This window comes from Pteropus alecto, unplaced genomic scaffold (assembly GCF_000325575.1).
Source record: "Pteropus alecto unplaced genomic scaffold, ASM32557v1 scaffold3, whole genome shotgun sequence".
Taxonomy (NCBI): domain Eukaryota; kingdom Metazoa; phylum Chordata; class Mammalia; order Chiroptera; family Pteropodidae; genus Pteropus; species Pteropus alecto.
Genome location: NW_006442484.1, coordinates 24,839,784 through 24,853,367, shown reverse-complemented (window position 1 = coordinate 24,853,367; position 13,584 = coordinate 24,839,784). Strand labels below are relative to the sequence as shown.

General features: G+C 36.8%; 1 protein-coding gene, 1 long non-coding RNA gene and 1 pseudogene across 3 annotated transcripts in view; 1 reads left to right on the top strand and 2 right to left on the bottom strand.

Annotated features, from left to right (window-relative positions):
* The window catches only part of LOC112470258, a 175,109-nt gene extending 174,367 nt beyond the window's left edge, over window positions 1–742 (bottom strand). The window contains exon 1 of the long non-coding RNA XR_003042901.1: window positions 123–742. This is a non-coding gene — a long non-coding RNA (uncharacterized LOC112470258). The remainder of the gene's footprint in view (window positions 1–122) is intronic.
* Window positions 743–1,008: 266 nt separating this feature from the next.
* Window positions 1,009–13,584, top strand: part of ORC4 (origin recognition complex subunit 4) — a 76,846-nt gene continuing 64,270 nt past the window's right edge. The window contains exon 1 of one of the 2 annotated variants that reach the window (XM_006921052.3): window positions 1,009–1,147. The gene's annotated coding sequence lies outside the window, so the exon portion shown is untranslated. Of the gene's footprint in view, window positions 1,171–13,584 lie in introns of both variants that reach the window. The other variant, XM_006921051.3, reaches the window with a different exon arrangement.
* Window positions 5,090–13,584, bottom strand: part of LOC102887027 — a 19,273-nt pseudogene continuing 10,778 nt past the window's right edge.

Below are 13,584 nucleotides of genomic sequence, written 5' to 3'. Positions count from 1 at the left end.
CCCCCAGCACCACCCCCTCCTCACCCCGGAGCTCCACTGCGTATGTGGTTTGGTGCTACTGTTGCCCCGGAGTTAAAGTCAGAGCCAGAGGAAGGCAATGAAGCCCCCACAGACACACTTACCTTTCCTGCCCCCCACTTTTGAGTGCCTTCCCTGGAGCTGTGGAGGATGACACAAAGGGTAATAAAGGGGGGGAGTGGAAGGAGGAGGAGGAGGCGAAGGAGGAGGAGAGCTGGGGAAGTGGCTGCTCCTGGGTGTAGTGAGATGTCTCCAGCCAGGGCCAAGCAGCAGCAGTAGCAGCAGCAGCAGCAGCAGCAGCAGCAGCAACAGCAGCAGAGAAGGGTCTGTGTTGCTAAGAGGCTTTTGGTTTCTTTCTCTTCTCTCACGGCCAAAGAGGAGGAGGGTGGAGGGGGCTCGGGAGGGAGGCTACTGGAGGGATGAGGGGGTAGGAGTCGTGGATGGGGGTTTTCGAAGAAGAAGAAACTCCTTCTCCTTCTCTCTCAGGCTCAATCCCTCTCTCAGGTCTCAGGGCTGGAGGGTGGGGGAAGGAACTCAGCCGCCTTCCCCCCACCCCCCTCAATTCAAGGTTGAAGTGGGGTAAAATTAGTGTCCTGTCCCTTTAAAAATAGAAATAAAAGGTCCCCCCCCTCTGCCACTGCCTCTCTCTTCATCATCAGCTGCTGCTGCTGCTGGGGTCTCTCTGCTTGGGGGGGAGGGGGGGTTCGGGTAGAAGAGACGGGAGGCACTCACTGCGCATGTCCCTCTCTGACGGGAGGCTGGTTGGTTGAAGGCAGGAGGAGGGGGAGGGGAGGAAATGAAATGGTTTCCCAGAATGCTCCGAGGCGCTCGCGACCCGGAAGACATTGTAGCAGGGGGTAGCGGGGCGGGGGCGGGGAGTAGGAGGAAGTTGCTACTCTTTAACACTCTCAGCCCCCTCCTCCCTCCTAAGAGAAAGTGGAGGAACAGAAGTGGGCGTGGACAGAGGCGAAAGGCGGTCACGTGTTGGGGCGGGAGGGGCGGTGCGTGCGCAGGGCATGCCGGGAGTAGTGGTGTGTCGTTGGCAGCTGCAGGTGAAGCTGGTCGGACTGCGGGGCGAGAGAAGCCTGTGAAGCTAGTCCTGCGGTCGCTAGATCCTGGCTCTGCCCTGGTAAGGGCAGCCTTTTCTGAGAGGTAACATGGGGTAGGCAGGCCTCAGGACGAAGAGCATAGGCACTAGTGGCGAACGGCTAATCGAAAGGGGGAGGATGGAAGGGTTTGGAGACTAGGATTGCGAGAAGGGAGGCAGGCTTGTCTAGGCCAGGCAGGCCGGAAACCAGGCGGGCTCCTGTCTCGTGGCCTCTCTACGAGCCTGCCGACGAATCCCCGACGAGCGCAGGGAGCCCTGATGAAACTAGATCTGTGGCGGGATGACGACTACACTCGGTGGTGATGAGGTCCTGGTGTAAGAGAGAAACGATATCTCTGGAGTCTCTGCAGATGACTCTGGTGACTGCTTCAGCTCAGAGCAGAGGACCTGTCAAGGCAGGAAGACAAGCTCCATGTGTGAATTTTGACAACTTCTAGGATTAGATGGATTGCTTATATTGGCTGTTACGACCGTCAGTCCTTACTTCGCTACCCCTGGAAATCTGGAGTGGCTTTGGGGAGCGAGCAAACTGGGAAGTCATGAGTGGAATTTCTCTCCATGTTTTGCGTTGTGCTGCAACTAACTAAACGCCAGTGCCTGTTCTCAGAAAGGGTTATGAAATTGTATAGTCCTTGATACTGAGTATTAGAGTTGCTGGAAAAGGAACATCATCAGAGTTTTCCCTTTCTATAGTGTAGATGAGAGATTTTTAAATGGTTATTTTATTCTAGGTTTCTGGTTGATATCCTCGGATTAAGAGCCTTAGGTTTCTCAATTAAATGCTGTTTTTTGCTGGAAATAATGTTTATCTTATAAATTCAACATTTTAAGAAAAGATTCATGAATTTACCTTAGTAAAGCTTTTTAGTAAAATAGCACTGCTTTTTTACATTCTGTTCATACAGTATTAACTAAAATCATTCCAATCTTTAAGTTATCATTTTTTGTAAAGGAACTTTGAAAGATTATCACCCATGTATGGTTTCTATTAAGACCAAGAATCTAAAATTCCTCGTGTCTGTCGTGTTGGTATTATTTAATTCTATAACGGGTCCTGAGGGTACACTATCATTAATAAAGATACCACTATTTTCTACGTTTCACTTACATGTTTTGACAGTGGATCCTATTTATATGTATCATTACCTGTTGCTTACTACTGTGTGTGCAGTAATCTTGTCAAATATAAACAAGGCTCCCATACCTTAAATTTTAGTTTATATTGATACCAAATGTGTACCACTTTATAACAACAAAAAAATTATAGCAATTAAAGTGCCTTAGATAATTTTAAAATATTTTTGTATGGTAAAATAGTAAATATGCAGAAAAGTGCACAAATCAGAGATACGCAGTATAATGAATAGTTACACAGTGAACACTGTTATCAGTACCAAAATCAAGAACTAGAACATTGGTGGCACTGGAAACATACTCCTCCCGCCATTCCTGATCTTTCCTTTCTCCTCACCACTCCCAGAAATTTACAATATTTGGATTTTTATGGTAATTATTTCCTACTTTTATTTCAACTTTATTAAACCACCTATGTCGACATTCCTAAACAATATAGGTCAGTTTTGCTTGTATTTTACCTATATGTAAATTATGTTATTTTCTCTCATGTTGCTAATATTTAACCATGTTGGTACCCTTAGCTTTAGTTCATGTATAGTAATGTCTATAGTGTCGTGTTATTAGTCTTTTTACTAACAAACCACAGTTAACTAGTCTAATATTAATGAACATTTAAATTGTGTCCAGTTTTTAGCAATTATGAACAATGCTACTATGAAAGATCTGAAACATGTTATTTTTATGCACTAGCATGCCATTTTGTAGAGTATGATTATGCCAAACTTTTCCAAAGTGGATATATCAATTTAATCCCCCACCGGCAGTAGATGATGGATCCCTTTTTTCTACAGTCTTACCAACAGTTCCCATTTTCTGTTTTTGCCAAACTAATGAATGTAGCTTTATATTATTGTTTTAATTTACAGTCCCTGGTTATTAATGCAATTAAGCACTTTAAAAAAAATTTATTAGCTATTCGGATCTCCTCCTCTTTGAATTGTCTTTAAACCTTTTTCACAGTCTTTCTGTTAAGTTTTCTAAGTTTTAAAGATTTGAGCAGTCTGGCAAATATTTTTGTGTGCTTAGATCATTTCTCACTTCCTGGATAACTTTATCTCCATTTTGTTTCTTACTGGTTTATATGCTATTGTTGTTGTTATTTGAATGTTATTTGTAATTTTAACTCCAGCAAAAAGGCTTTATCCAATAGAGTAGCGACATCTATATGTGTTTTTGAACATTTAAAATATAGCTAGTGTTACTGTGGAACTGAATTTTTGGTTTTATGCAGTTTTAATTTAAAATTGACAATTAATACTTGATTCATTTGTCTAAAAACCCTTAAATATGTTTGGAACAACTTAGGTATGTAAATTACTTTCTCAACTGTAAACTTATATAAAAATAAAGATTAAGTATTTTTGATGACCATTTAGCATCTGAATTATCACGTTCTGTAAATGTCAAATAAACACCAGATTTCTAAGACTTAGTAGAAAAACAATGTAAATTAATTCATCTTGCTATGATTATGTTGAAATTATAATAAATTAATTTCACCTTTTTTTAATGTGGATATTGAAAGATTTTTTAATTATATTGGTAGTATTGTATTTCTGTTGGAGAGCACAGTTCTCTACTGTCAATGTTGAGTACATATCCCTATAAATTTACTACTGTCCGTGTTCTTAATTTCTTTTGCGTCTCTGAATTTTCTTTGGGTATTTTTTTCCTTTTATTGAGTACAGTCTTCAGAAGTTATCTAATACAGGTGTGCTAATGGCCAATTTTCTTAATTTTTTGCTTACAGTGTCTTTGTTTTCCTTCAAAGTTGAATGTTTTGGGGATATTAAATTGTAAAATTGGTTATGGTTGTTTTTCAGCACCTCAAAGATAATGTTCCACTGTGTTTTGGCTTTCAGTATTGATTTGGAAAGTCAGCTGTCACTCTAAATCTTGGTCCTTTGAAAGAAACCTGCTTTTAAAAATGTTTTGTTTTTTTGTCTTAGGTTTTTTGCTCTATCTTCATAATGTTTTCATGTGGAAATCTTTTTCCTGTTTTGTGTTCACTGGGATTCTTAATTCTGTAGCTCAGTGTCTTTTTAAGAAATATATCACCTATGTTCCTTCTTACTGTTTTTAGCTACTTGCTAAAAATTACAATTGTGGGTGTCGTTGACCTACTATTCATAGTTTTTTACTTTTATTTTTATTTATTTATTTTTTTGGTTTGTGACTGATAATTATAGTTTCTGAATTTTTTATGGGTCTGTTTCTGCTAGTTCATGATTTTTTTTTCTTGTGTGCCTGTGTGCTGGTTGTTGTATTTGAAAAAATATAGAAATAGCATATAAGTCCTAAGATAATATCTTTCTCAAGAAGGCATGTTTTTGTAGGAAAGGTGCTTCAAGATGCTACCAGTCCCAAGTTAGTCGTGTTCAAGACTTGGGATTTCTTCTGTTATACAAATGACATGAAGCAGGGCCTCAAGTCATATGAGTCATGCGAGTTCTGTTTTACTTCCACTACTCCCTTATCCTGATGATGTTGCCCTTAAAGTTGGGTGATGGTTTATATGAGACCCCAGGTTTGGTGGATCCTGTGCTTTGGTTTTTTGCCCCATGCTCAGCAAAGCCACCAGTAGCTCGTCAACCTTCTTGTTTCTCAGCCTTTTTGTCTTAGTGGGCAAAAGGCTTCAGGACAAAGTGACTGAGGGTATGGTTTCTCTGGTTTACCTCCTAGATTTTGGAATGTATTTCATACTATCTTATTTATTTTTTTATTGGGAAGGTTTTTTTGGCTGACTTCAGCAGTTTTTTTTTCCTGTCTGCCATTACCATTAATAGAACCCTTATACTCTTATTTTTGAATTTTGAGATTTTCTTTTTTATTTTTATTAGAATTTATTTGATGCTAAATTTACTCCCAGGCCATAAATTTTGTTTCTTCAGGGATATCTTTTTCTTCTTCGCAACCTGTTTCTGTTTAGGAACCATCTGCTCTTTTTTAGTAAGGATCATCTCAATGTGGCAAGGAGAGCTCATGTATGGGTTAATCTGCCCACGAGCTCTGTAAGTTCTGTGTGGCATCTTGATGGCTTTGTTCACCTGGATGTCTTCAGTAACCAGAGAATCTACATCTAAACCCGTAAGTTTAGCATTACTATCTGCAAGTGCAGCAAAAATTCAGCAGTCTTTTTAGGCCAGTGACCCTGTGTCTAGCCCCATTGTTTGACCTGGGCATACCTACCTACCAGCTCCACCATTGTTACCGGGGAATGGCACACCTTGCTTCTATAAAGTGACATCCTTCAGATTCTTGGTAGCCTTTCAGATATGCATACCCTTGATGGCCTGGGCAGTTTCACAGATGTTCTTAAAGTGAACACGAAGATTTGAACCTCTTGATTTGCATAATTTTGTGGGGTTTTCCAGGTCAGGCGAATAGCTAACCGTTTTCAGAGGTCACCTCAGGCCACTTACCAGAAGAGCAAATTTTGAGATTTGATTTAAAGATGTTTCTACTTCTAGGCAAAATTAAGTCATATATTAGGCTAAAAATGTTTAAATTATATTGGCTTCTACAGTATCAGAAGCCAAGTTAATTAAAATTTAGAAAATATTTTCATGCAGTCTGTGCTCCTTAACAGTTACGAATGTAAAAGAACACATGCTTTGAAGTATTAATTACTTCTACATGGCTTATTATTAAAAATCTATTTATCACAAATTCAGTTCTCCAGAATATTGCCCATCATAGTTGGTGCCATGGTGGACCAAATTGGTTGGGCCTTTATCTCCTCACTTTGCTCAGGCCTCAGGAAGGGTATAATATTGGACAAGGTGGGTGTTATAGCCCATATTTCCCCTCTCTAAGAGGAAGCACTTTTAAAACTTTTTTTTTTTTTTTTTGGCCAATTCTTTTGGTATTTACCTTCATATTTCTAAATAATATATCACTATGTCTTGAATTTCCTATTTTAGGCATTATCTGTTGACTTCCCACTAAGGATGATATAAATTTCCATTTTTTTCCCCAGACACCCTAACCACTCCCTCATTGTATCACTGATACCTTAGTTTTTGGTAAATAACTGTCAGTGTCTGTATAGTTTCTCAATATTTATCATTAATTCGGTCCCAGACTATCTGCTGGTTGACAACATATTCTCTCCATAGGTCAGAGGTATCAATTATTTTTATCAGTTTAATCTTGATTGAGAAGTTTCTCCATCATTCTTTCCAGATTAGGCCAATTGCTTAATATAGTTGCCCCTCATGCAACTCTATCCTATGGTGGAGCCTTTGTTTTCTGTATCCTAGGTAATCCTTTGTCTTGAACACTCATTTTGTTTGGTTAGCCTCCAGTAGCTGTCTGAAAGGCAAATGTTTTGAGGCATTATGTATCTGTAAATGTCTGCACTTTACCCTGACTAGTCTGAATATAGAATTCTAAGTTGGAAATGTTTTCTTTAGAATTGTGAAGGAATTTTCAGTGTCTGATACAAAATCTTAAGCTGTTCTAATTTTCAACACTTTGCATTTCACTTTTCTCTCCCCTGTGGAAGCTTCTGTAGCCTTTTTGTTTCAAACTTATAGAATCTTCTTTTTGTTGTATCCAGTGTTCTGAAATGTCACAGTATTATGAAGTGACTAATATGAGTCTAGGCATCCCCTTTGTCGTGCATTTCATGGGTTCTTTATGTGTGATAACTTGTATCTTTCAGCTCACTTGTATCTCTCAGCTCAGAAAGTTTCTGATACTTGTCCTGTAATCTCCTTGCTTCTAAGTGTTTTGTTCTGGAAATACAAATAGACATTACATGCCTGGACCTATTTTCTTTCCCCCGTTTTTCATCTTTTTCCCGTTTTATGCTTTTATACTTTCTAGGAAATTTACTTGATTTTTTAAACCTTTGAGACTTTCATTTCTGCTATTTTTTTTTATTTACAATACCATTTTTTCCACATCCTGGCATTTTTTTTCTTTTTATGAATTTAATTAAAGTTTCATTTTAAAGTTAATTTATCTCTGCTTACTCTGTTTTTCTCTGTTATTCTTTCTGTTAGTATATTTTACTCTTATTTTAGAGTTTTTCCTTCACTATCTTATGATCCCTAATTGTATGTTCAAATTTATATAAGAGGCATTAGATAATTATTTTACGTCTCTGTGTACTTGGGTGGGGCTTGGTAGCTATTGATGGATCTCACTGGGGAAAGATTTGGATGGGCCATAGGGAGGAATCCTGATGTGTACCTCTTTAGATATTTGGAAGTTTTTTCTATTTGGCTAGTAAGAGTCCAATGAGGAGAATTTTCCACTTTCCTCTAAGTCACCAGTTTTTGGCTACCACGGTATGACCCCCCAGGGGATAATTGACAATGTCTAGAGACATTTGATTATCAAATGTGGGTTGGTACTGAAAATCAATAGAGAGAAGTTGCAGGTGCTGTTGAACATTCTACAATGCACCAGACAGCCGCTTACAACAAAGAATTACCCATTTCAAAAATGTATGTAGAGCCTATCTTAAGAAACCCTGCTCCAAGATATAAGCCTGATTGCTAGTGCTCCGAGAACCAGCTGAAAGCAGAGAGCTCAGGAATCTCAACATCCAATTTGCTTCAACTGTGATACCCTCACCTTCTACTGTGTCTGATACTTCCCAGTGTAGAGTCCTTCTGTGTTACCCTCTATAGAAACTCTTATTTTCTAGTAGGGTAGGATAGAGGCTTCCATTTGATTTTAACTATTTTGGTACTGCAAATCTTTGAACATGACTTTGTCAATGAATTCTAGCCCAGATTAAAATACTGTTTGTTAGGTGACCATGATGTTATGTGTTTGTCCTATTGGGACAGGATTGACTGATGAGACTGAGTAGCTTTGTACATTTTACTAAAGGCTTAAATGGGACAATAATATGAGATAAGATTGTAAACTAGGAGATAGATGAACTCTGGAATTGACAGTTATTCTCCATTTTTTGACTTCAGTTTTATTCTCTCTTTTCACTTCAGATCCTGCTCTAGGTGCTTATATTCAAGTAAGCATGTGTTGAAGTTGCTAGTTACTCCTACTTTCTTTTTTCCGCATAATCTCACGTTCTTCCCCCAATCTTCCTCTTCATCTCCAATGAAAACACAACAGAATTTTAGTCTTTTACTGCTTCCTTGATTAACATGAGAGTTGAGATTACTATTAAGTTTTGACCAAAAGATGAGGTACTAACTTAGCAAGATTAAAGTTCTAAGTGTGTTAGCATTTCTTTTGGCACACACATGCATATTTTTACTTTCTCCCATGTGTTTTTATCTTTTCTCTATTTGTAAAATACACACTTTTTTAATATAGATGATCCAGAAATGTCAACTTATGTTGTTCTCTTAAAATAATCACTTCTATGTTTGTATGTTTCAGTCAACTTACATTATATTGAGTAGATACCAAAAATATTTTCTCTAAAAGCTGGGTTGCAGCTATTAGCCATTAGATTTCATTTTTTGCATCATGTCCAATGTGTTATAGCACTGCTATGATACAGTGTCTGGTGGGCATCATGTATTTAAAAATTTATATTGAAACAAATTTTATATGCATAACATGTTTAAAAGTTAAAATAATTTTTTTTAGTGTCATAGCACTGATAACTATATAGTCAATTTGTATAATATATTATTTAAATGTGCAAGATATTTATTTTTTAAAGTTACAAAATAAGGCAATATCCATTTAGTGTAAAAGTGATAAGAAAAAATGAAAATCATATATAATTCTTATATCTGGAAATAATTCTTTGCAGATGTTAATATATGTAATTTTAATTTTTTTAAAATATATTTTTATACACTTATTAACAGAACCGGACCAGAGTTTTGTCGTATACTTAAAAAAATATATAGCTAACACCTCTCCGTTATATTAAACACTATTATAAAATAATATTGTTTATTTGCTTTATTTTTGTTTTGTTTGTTTGTTTGTTTGTTTTATTATGGTGACTTTGGTTAATGAAATCCAGAAAATTTCAAGCATGCAATTCAACAGTAAGGCATATTGCATTGCAGTCTAACTGCTCATAGTTAGATTTCTTTCTGTCACCACACATTTGATCGCTTTTACCCCATCTACCTACTCTCCCCGCCTCTGGTAACCACTGGTCTATTAACCATGTCCATAAGTCTCTGTCCTGTTCATTTGTTGCTTTTTAGGTTTATATCCACATATAAGTGATAAGTGGTTTTCAGCTTTTTCTGGCTTATTTCGTTTAGCATGATTATCTTGAGGTCCATCCATGTTGTCGCAAATGACAGTATTTCATCTCTTCTTATGGCTGAGTAATATTCCATGGTATATATGTACCACAGCTTCTTTATCCAATCATCTATTGTAGGACACTTCAGTTGCTTCCACGTCCTGGATACCGTGAATCACCTGTGTGCAAATATCTTTTTGGATATGGATTTTCAAGTTTTTAGGGTAAATACCTAGTAGAGGGATTGCTGGATCATGTGATAGATCAATTCTTAGTTTTTTGAGGAACTTCTGTATTTTCCATTGTGGCTGTACCAATTTGCATTCCCACCAGTAGTGTATGAGGGTTCCTTTTACTTCGCATCCTCTCCAACACTTGTTATTACTTGTCCTGTTGATAACAGCTATTTTAACATGTTAGATGGTATCATTGTGGTTTTGATTACATTTCCCTAATAGCTAGTGATATTGAGCATCTTTTCAAATATTTATTGGCCATTTGTATGTCCTCTAGGGAGAAGTGTCTCTTCGGGTCCAATTTTTTGATTGGATCATTTGGTTATTTTTGTTAGTGAGTAGTACGAGTTCTTTGTATGTTTTGGATATTAGGCCCTTATTGGAGGCATTCTTGCAAATATGTTTTCCCATTCAGATGGTTGTATCCTTACTTCATCGATGGTTTCTTTTGTTGTGTAGAAGCTTTTTAGTTTGATGTAGTCCCATTCATTTATTTTTGCTTTTACTTCCCTCACCTTTGAGGTCATATTTATAAAATCATCTTTAAATCCAAGGTCCATAAGTTTAGTTCCTATGTTTTCTTCTATGTAGTTTATTGTTTCAGGTCTTATATTCGGATTCTTAATCTATTTTGCGTTAATTTTGGTGCGTGCTGATAGACAACAGTCTAGTTTCATTATTTGCGGGTGGCTTTCCAGTTTTCCCAGCACCACTTATTGAAGAGGCTTTCCTTTCTCCACTGTATATTTTTGGCTCTTTTGTCAATAATTATTTGCTAATGTAAACATGGGTTTATTTGTGGATTCTCCATTCTGTTTCACTGGTCCATGTGTCTTTTTCTGCCCATACCATGCCGTTTTGATTATTGTTACTTTGTAGCATAATTTGAAGTCAGATAGAGTGATGCCTCCAGCCTTGTTCTTTTTTCTCATGACGGCTTTGGCGATTCTGGATCTTTTGAGCTTCCATACAAATCTGATGATTTTTTATTCTATTTTTTTTTAAATGCCAATGGGATTTTGATGGGATTGCATTAAATCTGTATAATGCTTTTGGGAATATGGTCATTTTAACTGTGTTGATTCTTCCAATCCAAGAACATTGAATATCTTTCCAATTCTTTGTATCTTCTTCAATTTCTTTTAATAGGGTTTTGTAGTTTTCATTATATAGGTTCTTCACATGTTTCATTAGATTTATTCCTAGGTATTTTATTCTTTTTGTTGCAATTGCAAAAGGAATTATTTTTTCCACTTCATTTTCTGACACTTCATTATTAGAGTATAAGAATGCTATGGATTTTCAAACATTGATTTTTGTATCCAGAAACTTTACTGTATATTTGCTTATTGTGTCTAGTAGTGTTCTTGTGGAGTCTTTAGGGTTTTCTATATAGAGAATCATGTCACTTCTTCATTTCCTATTTGGATGCTTTTCATATCTTTCTCTTGCCTGATTGCACTCTTCTACGACCTCTAATGTTATATTGAATACAGTGGCGATAGTGGACAGCTTTGTCTTGTTCTTGATCTTACAGGGAAGGATTTTAGTTTTTCACTATTAAGTATAATGTTGGCTGAGGGTTCGTCATAAATGGCCTTTATTATGTTAAGGTACTTTCATTCTATACCAGTTTTTTAAGTGTTTTGATCATAAATGGATGCTATCTTGTCAAAGGCTTTTTCTGTGTCTATTGATATGAGCATTTATTGATATGAGCATATGAGTCATTTTTTAATTTGTTTACGTGGTATATCACATTAATCGATTTATGTATGTTCAACCATCATCCCCGTGCCCCTGAGATGAAGCCCACTTGATCATGGTGTATAATCATTTTAATATGTTGCTGTATTTGGTTCACTGGTATCTTATTTAGGATTTGTGTATCAGTGTTCATGAGAGATATTGGTCTGCAGTTTTCTTTTTTTATGTTATCTTTACCAGGTTTCAGTATCAGGGTAATATTGGCCTCATAAAAAGAAATAGGAAATATTGCCTCCTCTTTGGTTTTATGGAGGAATGTGAGGAGAATAAGTATTAAATCTTCTTTGAATGTTTGGTAGAATTCACTGGTGAAGCCGTCTGGTCCTGGACTTTTACTTTTTGGCAAGTTTTTGGTGGTTTCAATTTCCATACTCCTGATCAGTCTATTTAGATTTTCCAGTTCTTGGTTCAGTCTGGGAAGGTTGTATCTTTCTAAGTACTTGTCTATTTCTTGGTGTTATGTACTTTTTCATAATATTCTTGTATGATCCTTTGTATTTCTGTTGTGTCTCTCATAATTTCTCCTCCTTCTTCCCCGATTTTGTGATCTTTCTCTTTTTCCTTTAGTGAGTCTAGCCAGGGATTTGTCAATTTTATTAACCTTCTCAAAGAATCAGCTCTTTGTTGCATTTATTTTTTCTGTTGTATTTTTGTTTTCAATTTCATTTCTCTCTGCTCTAATTTTGATTATTTCCTTCCTTCAGCTGAATAACTTTCAGTTGTTCTTCCTTTTCTGGTTTTTTAAGATGAAGCATTAGGTTGTTTATTTGGGCTCTTGTTTTTAGAGATAGACCTGTAATGATGTGAACTTTCCTCTTATGACCGCTTTTACCATGTCCCAAAAGTTTTGCTATGTTGTACTATCATTATCATTTGTTTCTATGTATCTCTTCATCTCTCTTTTTATTCTCTGACCCAGTCATTCTTCAGTAGTATATTGTTTAATCTCACCGTATTTGTGGTTCTTTCTGCTTTTTTTGCAGTTGATCTCTAGCTTCAAAGCATTATGATCAGAGACTATGATTGGTATGATTTCAACCTTCTTAAATTTGTTGAGGCTATCTCTGTGACCCAGTATGTGGTCAGTCCTTGAGAATGTTCCATGTGCAGTAGAGAAGAATGTATAAGCAGCTGTTTTGAGATAAAAGGCTCTGTAAATGTCCATTATGTCCATTTGATCTAATGTGTCATTTAAGGATGTTATTTCCTTATTGATTTTCTGTTTGAATGATCTGTTCATATCTGACAGTGGGTATTTAGGTCCCCTACTATGATAGTATTTTGTTCTGTTTCTCCCTTTAGTTCTGTTATGAATTACTTTAAATATTTCGAGACTCCCTGATTGGAAGCATAGGTATTAATAAGTGTTATGTCTTCTTGGTGCATGATTTCTTTTATCATTATGAAGTGTGCCTCAGCATCTTTCTTTAACTTTTTTATTTTGAAGTCTATTTTGTTCGATATTAGTACCGCTACTCCCACTTTTCTCTGAATGCCATTTGCTTGAAATATCATTTTCCACTCTTTCACTTTGAGTCTATATTTGTCTTTGGAGCTGAGATGTGTCTCCTGGAAGAAGCATATGGTTGGGTTTTGTTTTTTGATCCATTCTTCAGCTCTGCCTTTTTATTGGTGGGTTTAGTCCATTTACATTTAGTGTGATTATTGAAATATGAGGTCTTCTAATAGCCATTTTACTTTTTGCTTTTTGGTAGCTCGGTGTTTCCATTGCTTCTTTGTCATTGTGCTTCTGTTTTTTTATTTTGGTTGGCTTTTGTGGGTTTTGCCTCTGGTTCTTCTTGTTTTATGTTATATATTTCAGTTCTGAATCGTTGGTGTGTATTTTTGCGGAGATCTTTCAAAAACACATGTAACTAAAATGTCTGGACCTTCTCAAATTGTGATTACAAAGTGAGTAAATAAATAAACAGAAAGCTAAGGGGTGAATTAGGCTGCTTTCCACCTTCTTATATCATCAGACCTGAATCATGCCAGTCATAAAGCTCTCCAGAAACCTCAGTTCACACAGCAGGGTGTGCAGATTGGCCACAGAGAAGCAAGGCCTGGGCAGAGGCAGGGTCCTGAGAGGTTCATGGCAATTCCAGGGGAGCAGCCTCAAA